Raw genomic sequence first — 19,157 nt, 5'->3', positions numbered from 1 at the left:
AGACGGCACGAAATAGTGTGAAAATTAAAAAGATAAAAAATGAATCCAGGTTCCCGGTTGATTCAGTCGACGAGATGAAAATTGGATTTGCCCCTGATTGGTTTTTTATTTACTTAAGACAAGAAAAATTCTCCAGGCGACGTCTTTATAAATGATTTACTGGTACCCCTTCGTAACTGTGAACGTTGGAACTCTATAGTCGAGTTCACAGGCATACTCTCCCTTTCTTTCTAATGATTTTGAATGAAGAGTGGGAATAGGACAGGGTTATATGGTTTCGATGCCCGCTTTGGTGAGGATAGAGTCAAGACTGATTAACGAATGGGTTTTAGAGTGATCAAATAAAAGTTGGAGCTGTGAGATAAAGGAGTTTCGCAAGACGTTGTCAGTATTACAATCTACTCCAGTGGAATAATATAGGTATTTTCAGTCTCTTCGAAAGTCTGATGATTTCAAGTTTGGTTATTTCAACATTTTAAAAATCGTTAGTTATATTTGTATCATACTGCTGAGCATAAACCTCTTCTCTTCCGACGCTAGTCACGAAACCGTGACTATTATTTGCTATAAGTATATAGATAAAAAATAGTTTTTGTTCAATTAATTAAATAAGTTTTAGTTGCATTAGTTGTTTAAGGATGAAGATGGAAACTTACTGGCGTATATTAAAATCACTGGTCGAATTCGAACACGACCGAACATGTAGATATTGTGATATAACATTTAAAACTTTCGCGTTTTGAACACATATTAAATCACATTTACAATCGGGTCTATCGCGATGTGTGTGTGATGTTGTGAGTGTTGCGTGTCGGACTATTGACAATTTATTATTAACATTTATGTGTAGTGGGTGGTTTGAAAATGTGATGTCTACCCCAAACTTTAAATGCACTTTTCGTCGGGTAGTCACACAAATCTCTGTTTTGACATTTTGCTGGGACGTCATGCAGTTAGCCGCGACCAGGACCAGTGAAACCTGTGTCGACACGTCAGTAAAAAAGGTAACAAAATAAATTCGCGACAGACCCGATTGTAAATGTGATTTAATTTGTGATATCGTATGTAGTTACAAAACCACAAAAACATCACAAGTTTTACAAGGGAGCAAAGTTGTTGTTTAACCTCTCATGCCAATATTGATACCAGAGCAAGCGAAAGATTCCAAAATTGGAATCTTGAGCGTTGCGAGGGTTTCAACGCACGAGGGTTGAACAAAGTTAGCCACCGAGTGAAACACAAAAAATTTCGCCACACCAACACAAGGAAAATACTAACTGTATTATAAATATCAAACAAAATCAAAGCAAATCGATTCAAAATGAATGTTATTAAATATTTATCATTAAAAACATCATTTAAAAGGCAATTCTACCAGCAAGCATAAGAAAACAACTTAAAATTTGCATTTAATTACAAGTTAATAAAATGCAACTTTCTTATCAATTTTTAAACAATCAAGAGAGCCTTTACCAGTTGGTGTGGTGAAAAGTTATATCAACTTGGAACACAACCAGTCAGCTGGCTAGCGGAATTAACATTCCGATATTTCGAGGTTCTTTCCGTTTATCGTTATTTTTTACTTGATAACTTTAGTAGGAGGTTTAGTAACATTTGTTCTAATTTAAGTGAAATTAGGTATAAGCATGGTTCAGGTACATTCATGTCAGTTTTTAAGTTCTAAGTAAGCAGTTTCCAGGTATACACAAATACAACCTACCTCACACTATGTTAAACACAAAAAATATCTGCATCAAAATCTGCGCGTAACTCCGCAAATGACCCGGTCTCTAGGGCAAGAGTTGGCAGCACATTTCAATTGAGCGTGCTGAAGTGCATTCTGGGGCCACAGTACACTAAATTCCAAAGTTTGTTTCCGCTATTTCATTACTGAAGTTATGCCTTACTGCTACTTCAAAAGTAAATATAAGTTGGATAAGTAGGAGAAAAGTAGTTTCATTCTTAGTAGATGGAAATAAGGAATTAACATGCCCCGAAAATCACGAAAATTTGATTCTCGATCAGATGTCGCTACTACCCTACAATTTTAACGCATATCAGTGAAAGAACATGGTCAAAAAATAAATAATGCAAATAAAAAAATCATTTATCCATATTTAAATACACTTTATCGTATTTTTATAAATCTTCATTTTTTGTTTTAAAGTGTGTCGATAGATGGCAGTGAATTTACTGTGGTTACAAAATTTACTATGACAGTACCGTATGACAGGTTATATTTAACTTTGCATATTTGCAAAGGGGTTTTTAAATAATTAAGCTTGTAGGTTTAGACTGTAGGGTCAGCAACGCGCGTGTACTAACTCCACTAGTAGCAAGCGCCCATAGGCTGCGGTGACTGCTTAACATCATGTGGGCCGCACGCCTATTTGCCACTGTCGTGATGTAAAAAAAATAGTCAGTAGTGACCCTGCCTACGCAGCAGGAGGTCCCGGGTTCGAAACCTGGTAAAGGCATTTATTTGTGTGTTTATCGCAAATATAAAAACACATATGTAATATTCCTGAGTTATGGATGTTTTATATGTAGGTATATGTGGTATGTAGAGAGAGGGCAATATAGAGTACTTTCTCCAGGCGGGTGTTATGCTTTAGGAACCGAAATCCACTGAGAGGTAGTCAGAAGGAGTATATATAGTAAGTGACATTTGAAACTCCGTAAGCGCGATGTAGGTTTCTAGCTAACTGCGTTCTAACTCCCTAACGCCATCTGTTAGATTATTGTGGCACGACGTCGACAGTGACAGCTAGAGGAGACGCCACATATATAAGTATTTTATATATAACTATATATTATATATGTATATCGTCGTCTACTATCCAGAACACAAGCCTTATCGAACTTATTGCGGGACTAGTACGATCTGTTTAAAATTATCCTATAATATTTATCATAGTGTATTCAGTTACGAGAACTGGGATATTTCACAATTCCCAAACTTTTTCAAGTAACTACCTCTCAAGATGATATTTCCATATTTCTGTAATTTTATTATTGTTTACAAACTGTCTACTATGCAATGACCCGCGGGATCCCGAACCACGTCGCGTCATATTTAATAACCATAACTTGCTCTTAGGCCCAAGTCGGGCAAAATGTTTAGACGGGCTTGTCCAAACATTTTAAGTGACGTCACAACAGATAAGTGACATTACATTACATAGCTGATCTAGATAGAATGACGCTTACGCTTAAAGACAATTAATTGAAGTGTGCAAAAGGAATTGAAGTGTGCAAAGTGCAAAGGGGAATTAAAGCGAATAAGCGTCAATCTAGATCTGTGCCCATGTCACATAAGTGAAAAACCATTTTAATGATCTTATTTCGTCAGTGTAAAGTATTTAAGTATTCCTATTTACCACATAAAAACTAGATAAAAAATAAAAATAAACTTTTATCACTTCGTATCACCCAAGAATATTTTTTTGATACTTTGATGGTGCAAAACTCACATTAAAAACGTGTTCAATAAAAACTGGTGAAGGATTTTCGTACAATAAAAAATATTAGAGCGTATCAATATCAGAAGATTAGCCGTGTTTCAGCAGACCCGTCAAAAGGGCAGAAAATACGCGTGAATTTGTTGAACATTTCAATATTTATCTTTCCTACCTCGTATATCACAAAGTTTTCACGGAAAAATGAACTTTTTTACATTAACTCCAAGGATGTTATTTGCAAAAACCATTATCGAGAAATACGCGTTTGTGTGAATGCATAGTCCATAATAATTCTCCCCGACTTCTGAATTCTATGAATACATCGCGGGCGAATAAAACGTGAGGTTAATCATGGTTTGAATATATTTTGTGAGGGATTAAAAGTGTTTTTCGTGGTTCGTTAACTCGGATGTTACTTTGTTGGCGTACTCATATGTACGTAGGGGTGCATTTTTTAATGCTTTTTAACGCTGAAGCTGTTACAAGTCCTTATTTTTAAGTCTTGTAAACACTGCCCTTAAAATATCTCAAGCGATATGTGCGCTTAAAAGGTTTAAAAAAAACTCCGTTGTGGTTCCGCCGTTAACCACTATACGAGTTATCCCCTGGGAGGCGATTGGTCATGGAAATCTGTTCCTGCCTCGCGGTCTATTTGAGCCATGACAAATTTGTAATTATCCTATATCCTTGTTATTATTAGTACTATAAAATTGTACAATTTTCGAAATAACCACGAAAAAACACCATAAGAAATGTAAATAAAGTGACATTTAAACTGACCGAGCAACAGTAGCGTCCCTAGCGGTAATTTTTCCGGTAACGGTATTCCCTGTTTCAACACTTTCAACCTTTTTTGACAATATCGATATCTGTGGTATCATTTGTGCATATTGACCTGTCAATCTAGTTAGCCTTATTTTGGAGGCGACTTTAAATGATTGCGGTAACTCTGGCTGTCAAAAGTTGATGTTTGACAATTCAGTTATCACAATTCATATACCACCGTACAAGCACCTTCTTATTCAGCTGTCAAACTCGAGGGCATGATTTTATCTACGACTTTATACGGGGTATTCCCATAGGTCCCCACCCCACGTGACGGAAATATTCATATGAAAGCATTATTTTACTTATTCCCATCTACACCCGGCGGGGAAAATAGGAATACACCGTTTACACATGTTATACAATTAATGAATTTTTGTTTATAAACAAGAGTAGGGATGAGTTGATTGAAATTGAAACAATTGTTACTGGAAGACCTGATATGTACATACATTTAAGCAATTATAATAAAATAAATAGAGCAGGCAAGTAGGTACATCGGTACATTGTGTCTTTTTTATAGGCAAACGAGCAGACGGATCACCTGCAAGTATAGTATAAATCTTCTCAAATGATTTTTACGTCTATGACCCTCATCTGTTATAAAAAGCCATTGTTTCTTTTATCGGAGCGGTCGGCCATTGTGTGCCATTGTCTCTGAGCGCGTGCCATGACGCGTTATAGTGTCTAACAAAAGTCGCACAAAATAAACAATGGCTTTTGTTTAACAGATTAGGGTCTTAGACGTAAAAAAACATTTAAGAATATGCAGACTATATACCACATTGTAAGGCCTGTAACCTATACTTAGCGCTAAAGTTGGTTCAACTACGAACGGCAGTACTTGATTGTTCACAAAGTTGGTTACTTCCGCCTTGTCCAACCTTAAGTTCTTCAGATGTGGAATGACTGCTGTTACTGAGTAGTCAACTAAAATAATCAGAAAGGATCGATTAACGCTGCGTCTTACGTAAGCTAACAACTCGCGAACGCGAAGAAAAGCGGCGCGTCGCTTCACGTTCGCGTGTTGTTCGCTTACGTAGTACGCTGCGTTACAATAGTACAGTCGAAGGCAAAAATATCAATCCAGACAAATGGCTCAAAAATGGAACACGACTTTATTGTCTAAGGTGTAAGAGCGTACACATATTTTTGAAACTTTGGGAATGTATATATATTTATGCCCTTGACTGTACATTGTGCATGTGCAACATGGGGCGTAAGTTAAATATTGCAAACGAGAGTATAGTGAAATCGAGACGACTCGCCGGATTTATAGACTCGAGTCTGTAATTTTATTACGCTCCGAGTTACACACAATGTTTTTCATCACACTTGCGATACAATAATAATGAAGTATAAAGACAAAAAACTGTTAATTATAATACTAGAAACTTCATAACTCCCTAGTTCCCGCTAATCCTGCGTGCGATTTCACATTTAAAACTTTCGCGTTTAAATCAAAAGTTAAAGCCAAAAGTCGGGTAGTCGCACAAATCTCTTTTTTGACGTTTTGCTTGGACATCAGTTAACCGCGACCACGACCAGTGAAACCTGTGTCGAAACGTCGGTAAATAAAGGTAACAAAATAACTTCGCGATAGACCCGATTTTAAATGTGAATTCCACATTTACTGAGCGAGTGTGATGAAAAGTCCGTTTAAAACGCTGCACAGAATGCGTAGCAAGTGTAGCAACGCTGTTATAATGTTACGAGTATCAAAGATAGATATAACTCCGTAATAGATGGATACAGTTCAAGGAAAAAACGTGCCTCGAAAATCACGAAAATTTGATTCTCGATCAGATGGCGCCTCGTATAGAGGGCGTTGACGGTTTCGTTTGTTATTTAAAAAAATTATCGCATATCAGTGAAAGGACATGGGTCTAATCATATAAAAATAATTAATGCAAATAAAAAAAATAATTTATCCATATTTAAATACATTTTATCGTATTTTTATAAATCTTCATTTTTAGTTTTAAAGTGTGTCGATAGATGGCAGTGAATTTACTGTGGTTACAAAATTTACTATGACAGTACCGCTCTATCCTATTATATCCTCGTTGCAAGTATTGAGACTTAAAAAATGCCGCATATTTGTACATTTAGAGAATGAAACTAGCTAACGAAGCGTTTTCCTAACGGTGCTGATAGATTAGGCCATTCACTCGGGCAGAACATCGAATATTCGCAGTTTTAAGGCCCAATAGGTTCGTGTTCTTATCTCACTGTCACTGAGCGTAAGGACCTACATTTTTTCATCGGTGGGATGTCATTATGACATCTGTTTTTTATGATTGTATCGTATAGAATATGCCAAAATAACGTGTTTTATTTGGAAAAAAAATATCTTAAATTACAAATGGCCGAGATATTGGACTTTATATTTTAGTACTTTGGACACATATTTTTGAAACTGGGTGGGTACATTTTTACAGTAACATTATAATTCGATACTAGAGCCCGACTGCCGCCGCGCCGCGCTGCCGCTTTCTCATTTGTACCCTTTCGTACACTTCAACCAAAAAGCGCTACGACTTCTCAAAACTTCTCCGTTCTCTGGGCCTACTGCACCTTAAGCAGATTCGGTGAATTGTTCGACGAATGCTACTACATTCTTCTGTTCGCGAGAATACTCATTACAAGTGAATGCTCAAGTCTAGCAGCACCTTTAAAAAAAACCGGCCAAGCGCGAGTCGGACTCGCGCACGAAGGGTTCCGTACCATTACGCAAAAAACGGCAAAAAATCATGTTTGTTGTATGGGAGCCCCATTTAAATGTTTATTTTATTCTGTTTTTAGTATTTGTTGTTAGCGGCAACAGAAATACATCATCTGTGAAAATTTCAACTGTATAGCTATCACGGTTCGTGAGATACAGCCTGATGACAGACGGACAGACAGACAGACAGACAGACAGCGGAGTCTTAGTAATAGGGTCCCGTTTTTACCCTTTGGGTACGGAACCCTAAAAATGGGGTCGTGCCATATCCAAGGTCAATACAGTAACCAAACAAAATAAAGTGAGTGTTATAGTGAAGTACGGTGTAATAGTGTCACTTACGTGTCACAACGTTTCCAAAACCACTTGCCTCAACTGGTTCACGACCTCTCAGATAAAACTTCAATGCGGTCTGATTGGATACAGTGGTTACTGAAGGGAAGTCAAAAGAAATTACCAAATTATCCGTGACTGTTGTTACTGAAAAAAAAATATGTTTTACTTTATGGATTGTATGAAACGTTTATACTTTTTCGCACTTTGGCATACTGTCACTTTACAAAACCTTCGTAGACTGGATTTTCAAATTTAGAATAAATTATTGATAGGCGTAATGTTCATAACTCTTAAGTTCCTATATGTTCCTCTATTTTACATTTATTACTCATGGACAAGGAACGTACCGCACGAAACAAATACTTAATAGTAGTTTATGTGACTGCTACATAACAAAATGCATACTCGTATGCAATGCAAAGTGACGCATGACATTCAAATTTTGTGAGCAGTTTCGATGATTATATAGTTTGTTTTTTCTGGAATCAGTTTTTGGATTTTTTCAAAATGGCGGAGCCATGTTAATAAGGATTCATACTCACCAGGATTTCCATCGTCAATCTTATATGGATGATTTTTTAATCCTTTTGTTTATAATCTTCTGAACCTCCTACTAAACCTCTCTCCTCCCAATATCCTTTAGGAAGTAAAACACTGACGTCTTTACTTGCAGCAACATCAAGAATATCGAGTGGTAAACTTCCATAGTTGCTTTGGATGCAAACTTCATGTTCACTGGCTTTTTCAATATGTCTATTAACCTTATGAGTATCAACATAATGTACCTATCCCTTATTTCTCTATTACTACTATAATACAACTACCAGAATTGTTTGAAAAAGATTAAATAAAATATATAAATTTGGCCATGTGATCGTCTAATGTTAAAAATACGTTGTGAACCTTAGTACCCATCGTCTTTTATGTGCAGATTGATTAGATTTGGATTTCAAATACTATCCCTAAATATTCTAATAAATTTGTAAATATTGCTACTATGTTTCTTTTATGACTCTATTGTATGATAAATAAAGAGTAAAATATATATTTTTTGAATTTATCTCCTACCGGGCCCTACCGTGACCAGTTACCGTGGACAGTAGTAAGTCCTTTTAGTTTGTAATTTAAACCTTATATTTTCCTTTTATATATATCCATCCGCTAACCTAGCTAGCTAAAGGAAAATAATTATATTAATGTAATGTAAAAATAGTACGTACAAACTTACTTTATCTACTGCCACGCCCGGATGAAGACGGGTCCCTAATCTAGATAATACCCATTTTATTTTATTTTTATTTTTAATAGGTATCCTATGCACTATGTAATATTTATTTTACCAGCGTTTCGTAACCTAATTTCAGACGAGAAGAAACGCCAAGAAACTCATCTGAATATACTTTAAATGAATGAAATACTGAAACAATCGTCTATTAAATATGATTTATACCCTTATTTACCCAGTTATAGAAAAGCTCAATTGTCACTAGTGAACTGCTCTGCCTGTCACTAGCTCCCTATAACAAAATTATTTAGTATGTCCTCAAATAACTTTGTTCCCCTATCTCACCCAATATAAAAAATGTGAAATCCTTTATATCATATTTAATGTACGAGCCACAGTAACCCATCCATATGCTACTGAATCTAGATATTTATTTTGTATTTTGAACCAATTAGCATTATAAAGTTTTTTTATACTGTACGCAATCGAACTATGTGTGAAAGAAAATAAATAAACTTAACACCCAAATAATGACTCTACCCTAACTCTACCCCAATTTCACCTATTCTAATAAGTAAAACTAGAAGCGAACCACTAGATTTACAGGGAGGAATGTGTAAGAGGGACCCTAATCTAAGCTGTAAACGTTCGGCCGACAAAACCGAGGTATGCAAACCCTAGTGTCTGTGTTCTTGCCTCCCCCCGTCTGTTTAAGCCGAAGCTAAGGGTACAAACGAGTAAGGCGCCCTATCCAGATATATAATGTGAATATATAAATATACATAACAAGACCACGCTTCTTCAATTACTAACAGATTTCAATGAGTCTGGATTACTCCAAATGGTCCACACGTGAGACCCTCACATCCCTCTGTCAGACCTTGAAGAGAACGTAAGAGGTATATTCGTCACCTGTGTTGGTAAAAAGGTTGACGCCAGGCCCCTCTCGCGACCTGGACCTAACACTCTACTGGATTCCCGGAAATGCCTGTTTAACAGCCGCAAGGTTAGGCGTTTCCGGTAGATCGACCATGCGATCTGACACAAATCTGGCTCTAAAACACAATAAAAGTCACAAAAATAGGTAAACACTGACACTAAAAATAACAATTGAACAGTTTGACAAAAAGCAGCATAATAGCTACGTCATGTCAAGCTTTCAACCGTCAAAATCACCACCTTTGTTTTAACGTCTACAATTAGCCAGAGATTGTGACAATCCGACGAACAAAAATTGAATAACCCCTTCCCCGCTTGGTTTAGGGGTATTTATAACCATACAACACATTAAGAAAACGCATTCCTCGACGTGCTTTTTTAATAACTCGAGCACCATACTTGAATAGTTTCTGCAAAGATATTATGTGACTCGTATAAGAGAAGCAAAGTTTAAGCAAAAAACGCTCATCGGAAACCAAGGAACAATCACTCTCAAACAGATGGTGCCACACCTCTGATACTTAACAATAGAGTATTATTCCATCAATGGAGCCAGTTTCTCCTTTTAGAACGGTCAAATCGCCCCGCTAATATGGAATTCATATGAAACACCACATAATGACGTCACGGTCATCCCATCCTCCTTCCATAATTCTATTTGATTTATTAAATATAACTTGTATTTCATAACAACTGCATCTATGTTTTTCCAAAAAATATCCGATGCTTTATTCCATGCATTTCATTTATTTTAACTACAATAAAGATCCTATTTTAACACATATCAACGAAATAACATGGGTCAAAATCCAATAATAACAATTTATATATTTATATATATATATATATATATATATATAAATCTTTTCGATATCTTTATAAATTTTCATTTTTAGTTTCTATGCTGCGTCGACAGATGGTAGAAAACGAATTATAACCATAATCAAATTGTTAATAATAAAAATTACAAATCATAGTTATTGTCTATATCTAATAGGCAAATATAAAACACTTTTAATACATACAAAATACTGTATGTAGCATTACGTATCTGATTTTATAAGACCACAAACCTAGAATTTACCATAACAACAACCCTCTTAACAAACTATTCTCTTTGGTGTCTGCAATCATTTTTTCTGGTTAATGGCCCACTTGGACACATGATTTGGTTAGAGTTTTTGTTTGTTGTTTGGAATTTGGCGTGAGAACACTTTTGGTTTTATTTACATATTGATTTACTGAATGCATACGTATTTACTTTCATGTATTCTATTATATGTAACATTGATACTTAGTAATCAAGATTTTAAGTTTATGAAAATATTATAGACTGATCAGCTGTGTCGATCATCATAGTATAAACCAGTCGCTTTCCGCTGTCTGTATGTCTGTCCCAATGTATGCCCAGATCCTCAAAACCACGCAACGGACCCCGATGCGATTTTCCCTAATAGATAGAGCGATTTAAGAGGAAGGTTCATATGTATAACTTGTAAAGGTTCTGCTTAAAGTAGTTGAATCACTCGTGCGACGCCGAGGCGGGACGCTAGTTTTATAAATTAACTAGTTCAGCTAGTGCGTCTAGTTACAGTCGCCCCCTCGAGAATTCGCAATGTATTGTCATACACATACATGTAGTATTCTCGGACCCTATTCCAATAAAACTGAAAACTATCTCCCAAATTTGTTGGTATTATACCCTTTCCCCCCTCTATAAACGTAATCGTGTGGTGTATTATGTGTGTTTAAACCAATACTCATTGATTGCGATTGATTCGGTATAAAACTCAGATCATTGAATTCTATTAATGAATCATGATTATCTTTTCGTCACGATTTTCCTACCAGCCCAGGGTATTGGGTTGTGAATCCAATAAACTCTAGTAGTTCGGTTTTATGGTCGCATCCTAGTCTATGGATCTTTCTATCCGGCGACTTAACCACATTGTCCGGTTAATAGATGAACCAGCAAAACCTCCCTTCACAAAATAGGAAAAACATTTGGTATAAGTACTGGGATACTCATTCCCCATTAATTAAAAATCAATCCGAATTCCAATACCAAAACATCCCTCCCAATCAAATTTTCTTGGAGCATGTCACATACATGAACAAGATATTTGTCCAGACTTATTCCCATATTAACAATAAAGTATTTAAAAAAAAAAACCTAAAATACCATGATAATATCCTGATACTTGTATCAAAATATTACCTTTACAAACATAACATAGATATAAGCAAAAAGATACTATGCAATGTCTGCAAATAGATATTAAAAATATTTTTATTTATTCAATCGAAAAGTTTTCTGAATTTATAATTTCCTACAATAATATAAATACTTCACCATTATAACGTATGAAAATAAGTCTTACTTGTAGATATGTAATACTACTATTTATTTTTCTATTTAATAAATAAATTCATAAAACCATTTTTTACACAAAGCCGTATTTCAAATGTCATTAAAATTTTATAAAAAATATATTAATAATACTTTCTTTAGCATATAATAATATGATAATGCATGTTCATTGACATATCATTATCAGATTTGATATCAAAGATCTTATTCACGATGTGGTGTGTAATTAGTCATGGTCTTAGCTTCTTGTGTAGTGTATAGTCAACAAAAACTACCCTTTGAAATGGGTCGAATCGTCATACGATTTTAGCCTACTGATAAGAATTTGTTGACTATTTTGTGTATTATTCGGAACAAAATACCAACAAATCCAGGTTGACTGCAATCTAACAGTTGTCTAACCGTAAAAATCATTCTTACAAAAATACAAAAGTTTCACACTTTTCTTGCAACAATAACAAATATCCATCAACCTTTTAAAATTAAATTAATCATTAAACTTTCATTGCCTTTCATTTGCCAGTTCACACAATCCATACCAGGCCATTTCTACAGATAGCCAACGTTAACGATATGCAATCAAAATAAAATGAAACAAATGAAACTAAATTTTTTTTTTAAAGACAAATCAATAATTCTAACATAACCCCAAGTTCCCTCCTATTAATTGTAAATCAATAACAAACGTAATTTTAATTTTGCAAACCTATTTATTATTAAGTTAAAAATTTCAGTTGAGATAACGTTATTACCGATTAAGTTAACGTTACGTTATTATATCTTACTATGGCAACACAATAACTCATTATTTTATCACGGCAACCCCGCAAGGATGCGTCGCAAAGTGACAGTAAAAGGGGGAAGATGATTCGCGCCTATCTGACCGTTGTCAGTTTGAATGAACAGTTTTAAATTTTACTCAGTGCTGTGTAGATCAGTTTAATGTTATTGTGAATTGTGACTAGTGAAATTTTGCTGCTGAATAAAAAATCGGTAAGTTTGGATATATTTCTTACTTTTTACATCCTATCTAGTTTTTTATTTATACAACTTAAATCGTTAATTTTGTACATTAATGCCATTGTTTCTGCATTATGGATATCACGTGTATTATTTTATTACCATCTCATGTAAAATATGTATTATGTAAAATTAATTTTAAAGTATTACCTTCAAATATATTTTAAATTCTTCTTGATATGTATTTTAAAACAAATATTTAATTTCCATCGTTTTAATCCAAAGATATCATATTTTATGATACTATAACAAATATTATATTAAACTATTTATTTAATAGTTTAATAATCAAAAGTATCATTGTATTAATATTTTGTTAAACATATTTATAGACATGTTAATATCTTTACATACTAAAGACCACAAATAATTGCAAGTAACCGGCATTCGATCTATTCGATCACTCTTGCTAAATATTCAACTAAATACACTATGTATGGCATATTTACTAAATACTTGTGTTATTTTTAGTATCTAGATCAGTTAAATAACATTCTATCTCTATCTTTGTACTCAAAAACCCCACACATTTCGAACCCAGGTATAAAATCTCCGAGGTGCTGGACGTTTTTTTTTTTTTTTTTTTTCAACTTCATCATGTGCAACCAGGCTGACTCTTCTTCGAAAATCTATTGTCTTTAACGGTCTTTTGTTTATACGACCAATGGCTCCGGTTCCAACTTTCCAATTTTATGACTTGAACATGTTTTTATGGTAGTGAATAATGATAATTACTCAAACCCAAGTTAAAAATATTTTTGAATGGTTATTAATATACTATTGCAAATAATTTGATTGTTAGCAACATTGATGCTACTGTTAAAACTATGACTATGGCGTCCTCTGTGGCGCCCCCTGGCATAAACTATAAGTTACAAATTGGCACTTCGGTATATCCAACGTCAAACTCTTATTTGAAGTGCTAGCTTGTGCTTGAAACGTGTTAATCATGAAACTTGAAAATATTGACCTTTTGATCTGCGACTTTCCAATAATTTGGGATAGAAATAATTTATTCTATGGAGACCAATTTTTAACTGAATTGGCTCGTAAAGAACTTTTGAAAGTAATCAAAAATGAAAAACCTCATTATAACATAAACATGGTAAACCAAAAAATTAGAAATTTCAAGGACCGTCTCCGTAGATTAACGGTATATATTTTCATGTTTATATATTTATTTATTTATATACTTGTTTTGACAAAACATTTTATCATAATGATCTCTTAACTATTATCATAAAAATGTTTAATTCTAATACCAAAACATTTCTTATTACAGAAAAAACTAATCGACAACAGACAACATTTCCGGTATAAAATCCGAATAATCCAATCGTCTCCGGGATTCCCACACTACGCTACTATCACCGTTGAAGAAATTCAAGATCAAAATCAAGTAAGTATAATCAACATATTGATAACCTATTTTATTTATTCATTGTTTAGCTTTTTGTTAATTTTATTGTGTTTATTTATTTTTAGATTCCATCACAGTTAGAAAATTTACTATTCGACATCCCGGAGAAAGTGGTTGAAAACGAAGAACCTCCTTTTGACATCAACGTACGTTGTTTTTTTTTTTATTACATATATTTTACTTTCTTATTCCATTATCAAAACTTATAATAATGCTTATTTAAAAAAAATTAGGCCCTAATCAATGAATCCGGATTGCTGAAGGACGGATGATCATACTTGATCCTACCCTTTATGTAAGTAGTACACTGTTCTTTCTACTATCATACATTTCTCTTTCTCTTTTATGCAATGTTTTTCTAGGAATGCCAATTTGGTAGAACACGATCAATTCTTTAAGTATATAATGCATTACGTAATGCTAATTTATACTTAACATTTAATGAATATCTATCTATGTTGTACTATCCTAGTGCCATTTTATTAACTCATTACGTATAAGTATAGGTATATTATATAAATTCAACTCATTGATCTATACCAATTTTTCTCGTCTAAAATCTTTGTTTACACTAACTTTACAGCTAACCTTTTTTTTTCCGATCCCTTTTAAGTGGCTGAATGCGTCTCTCGATGTTCATCAGCTAATTTTGGAACATTTATATGTATTTGTTTTACAGTTTGTAAATTTTTACTTAAAAATGATTTCAGACACGTAAGGCGATCGGGCAAGCTGATTATATGTAATTAGACCTCCTAATTATGTGACAACAGTTTCTAAGTAAGTATGCTTTTCCTAACCTTATAATATTTCATTTTTATTTATAAATTAACTAAAATAATTTTAATGAACTATCAAACATCTTCATTATAACAAATTAATAAATTATATTGCAGTAATCAAACATTTACTCTATTTTCTTATTCAGATTAATTATTTTTAACCAAAAATGTTTTTAAACAAAAATGATATTTGAATATGTCTTATTAATATGCCCAAGTTTTTTTTTGTTCTGTATGACATATTGAAATCTACGACTGCCAAAATAAATACAAATCGATCTTTGTTCTTTGTCTAAATTGAATTCTTCCCGTTTTTCAGATGTTCCACCTAACTAGAGACCGAGTGTGGCTGAAAGCTGGCTCTTCATTTTATTAGAGGTAATTAAATTGCTTACTTGTTACTAACATACCATTCACTTTTTCTATCAGATTATAATATGATACCATTTAAATATACTTTTCAAAATGATTTACTGAATTCATAATAATTACTACTAGTCTCTTGTTGATTTAAAGATATTTTCTGTATATACTTTATTTTTATTTTTTTATTTTTTTATGTATATAAAAATATTTTTAATTTTTTTGTGAAAATCCACTAGCCCTATTTGTGCCTTCGAGTAACATAAAGTAGCCCAACCCTTTATTTAACATACTTAAAAGGTTATTATAATTAACACATATTTTTCACTTATTTAAAACACCCATTAAATACACTTTTTAACACAACTTTCACTGGTTTCCTGTGCTGGGTTGATAGTAACAATCAATATATGTATTCGCTCGCACATATACATATATGCACATATTTGTTTGTTGAAAACAAAACTATCGCCCCCTATCTTTTTGAACTTGCATAACGCATTGTATTTTTAGCTTATTTTACTAGCCTAATTATACTCAAGTATTTTTGTGTTTGTTACAGGTGATATTACGCTAAGCCACGCCACGTCGCTACACATCGGTACAGTGAAGTCAAAAGGCGGAGAATTTAATATTAATGTTCAAAATAATATATAGAAATAATGTATAATTTTTAGAAAAATCCAAATCAAATCAACTCACATTCCAGTTTTCTTACGGCAGCAAAAATGTAGCCTAAGAGGCTACTTCCTATAATAAACTATTAATGTATTTAATCCTGGTCATTCTGGTACCAAAAATGTACCTAACCCTAACCTCTCTACTATTACTATAATACAACTACCAGAATTGTTTGAAAAAGATTAAATAAAATATATAAATTTGGCCATGTGATCGTCTAATGTTAAAAATACGTTGTGAACCTTAGTACCCATCGTCTTTTATGTGCAGATTGATTAGATTTGGATTTCAAATACTATCCCTAAATATTCTAATAAATTTGTAAATATTGCTACTATGTTTCTTTTATGACTCTATTGTATGATAAATAAAGAGTAAAATATATATTTTTTGAATTTATCTCCTACCGGGCCCTACCGTGACCAGTTACCGTGGACAGTAGTAAGTCCTTTTAGTTTGTAATTTAAACCTTATATTTTCCTTTTATATATATCCATCCGCTAACCTAGCTAGCTAAAGGAAAATAATTATATTAATGTAATGTAAAAATAGTACGTACAAACTTACTTTATCTACTGCCACGCCCGGATGAAGACGGGTCCCTAATCTAGATAATACCCATTTTATTTTATTTTTATTTTTAATAGGTATCCTATGCACTATGTAATATTTATTTTACCAGCGTTTCGTAACCTAATTTCAGACGAGAAGAAACGCCAAGAAACTCATCTGAATATACTTTAAATGAATGAAATACTGAAACAATCGTCTATTAAATATGATTTATACCCTTATTTACCCAGTTATAGAAAAGCTCAATTGTCACTAGTGAACTGCTCTGCCTGTCACTAGCTCCCTATAACAAAATTATTTAGTATGTCCTCAAATAACTTTGTTCCCCTATCTCACCCAATATAAAAAATGTGAAATCCTTTATATCATATTTAATGTACGAGCCACAGTAACCCATCCATATGCTACTGAATCTAGATATTTATTTTGTATTTTGAACCAATTAGCATTATAAAGTTTTTTTATACTGTACGCAATCGAACTATGTGTGAAAGAAAATAAATAAACTTAACACCCAAATAATGACTCTACCCTAACTCTACCCCAATTTCACCTATTCTAATAAGTAAAACTAGAAGCGAACCACTAGATTTACAGGGAGGAATGTGTAAGAGGGACCCTAATCTAAGCTGTAAACGTTCGGCCGACAAAACCGAGGTATGCAAACCCTAGTGTCTGTGTTCTTGCCTCCCCCCGTCTGTTTAAGCCGAAGCTAAGGGTACAAACGAGTAAGGCGCCCTATCCAGATATATAATGTGAATATATAAATATACATAACAAGACCACGCTTCTTCAATTACTAACAGATTTCAATGAGTCTGGATTACTCCAAATGGTCCACACGTGAGACCCTCACATCCCTCTGTCAGACCTTGAAGAGAACGTAAGAGGTATATTCGTCACCTGTGTTGGTAAAAAGGTTGACGCCAGGCCCCTCTCGCGACCTGGACCTAACACTCTACTGGATTCCCGGAAATGCCTGTTTAACAGCCGCAAGGTTAGGCGTTTCCGGTAGATCGACCATGCGATCTGACACAAATCTGGCTCTAAAACACAATAAAAGTCACAAAAATAGGTAAACACTGACACTAAAAATAACAATTGAACAGTTTGACAAAAAGCAGCATAATAGCTACGTCATGTCAAGCTTTCAACCGTCAAAATCACCACCTTTGTTTTAACGTCTACAATTAGCCAGAGATTGTGACAATCCGACGAACAAAAATTGAATAACCCCTTCCCCGCTTGGTTTAGGGGTATTTATAACCATACAACACATTAAGAAAACGCATTCCTCGACGTGCTTTTTTAATAACTCGAGCACCATACTTGAATAGTTTCTGCAAAGATATTATGTGACTCGTATAAGAGAAGCAAAGTTTAAGCAAAAAACGCTCATCGGAAACCAAGGAACAATCACTCTCAAACAGATGGTGCCACACCTCTGATACTTAACAATAGAGTATTATTCCATCAATGGAGCCAGTTTCTCCTTTTAGAACGGTCAAATCGCCCCGCTAATATGGAATTCATATGAAACACCACATAATGACGTCACGGTCATCCCATCCTCCTTCCATAATTCTATTTGATTTATTAAATATAACTTGTATTTCATAACAACTGCATCTATGTTTTTCCAAAAAATATCCGATGCTTTATTCCATGCATTTCATTTATTTTAACTACAATAAAGATCCTATTTTAACACATATCAACGAAATAACATGGGTCAAAATCCAATAATAACAATTTATATATTTATATATATATATATATATATATAAATCTTTTCGATATCTTTATAAATTTTCATTTTTAGTTTCTATGCTGCGTCGACAGATGGTAGAAAACGAATTATAACCATAATCAAATTGTTAATAATAAAAATTACAAATCATAGTTATTGTCTATATCTAATAGGCAAATATAAAACACTTTTAATACATACAAAATACTGTATGTAGCATTACGTATCTGATTTTATAAGACCACAAACCTAGAATTTACCATAACAACAACCCTCTTAACAAACTATTCTCTTTGGTGTCTGCAATCATTTTTTCTGGTTAATGGCCCACTTGGACACATGATTTGGTTAGAGTTTTTGTTTGTTGTTTGGAATTTGGCGTGAGAACACTTTTGGTTTTATTTACATATTGATTTACTGAATGCATACGTATTTACTTTCATGTATTCTATTATATGTAACATTGATACTTAGTAATCAAGATTTTAAGTTTATGAAAATATTATAGACTGATCAGCTGTGTCGATCATCATAGTATAAACCAGTCGCTTTCCGCTGTCTGTATGTCTGTCCCAATGTATGCCCAGATCCTCAAAACCACGCAACGGACCCCGATGCGATTTTCCCTAATAGATAGAGCGATTTAAGAGGAAGGTTCATATGTATAACTTGTAAAGGTTCTGCTT

General features: G+C 33.7%; 1 protein-coding gene across 1 annotated transcript in view; it reads left to right on the top strand.

Moving 5' to 3' along the window:
- The window catches only part of LOC134747281 (uncharacterized), a 183,297-nt gene that overhangs the window by 131,569 nt on the left and 32,571 nt on the right, over window positions 1-19,157 (top strand). The window lies entirely within an intron of this gene.

Source organism: Cydia strobilella, chromosome 14, assembly GCF_947568885.1.
Source record: "Cydia strobilella chromosome 14, ilCydStro3.1, whole genome shotgun sequence".
NCBI classification, from domain to species: Eukaryota; Metazoa; Arthropoda; class Insecta; order Lepidoptera; family Tortricidae; genus Cydia; species Cydia strobilella.
This window is presented reverse-complemented; position numbering and strand designations above follow the sequence as displayed.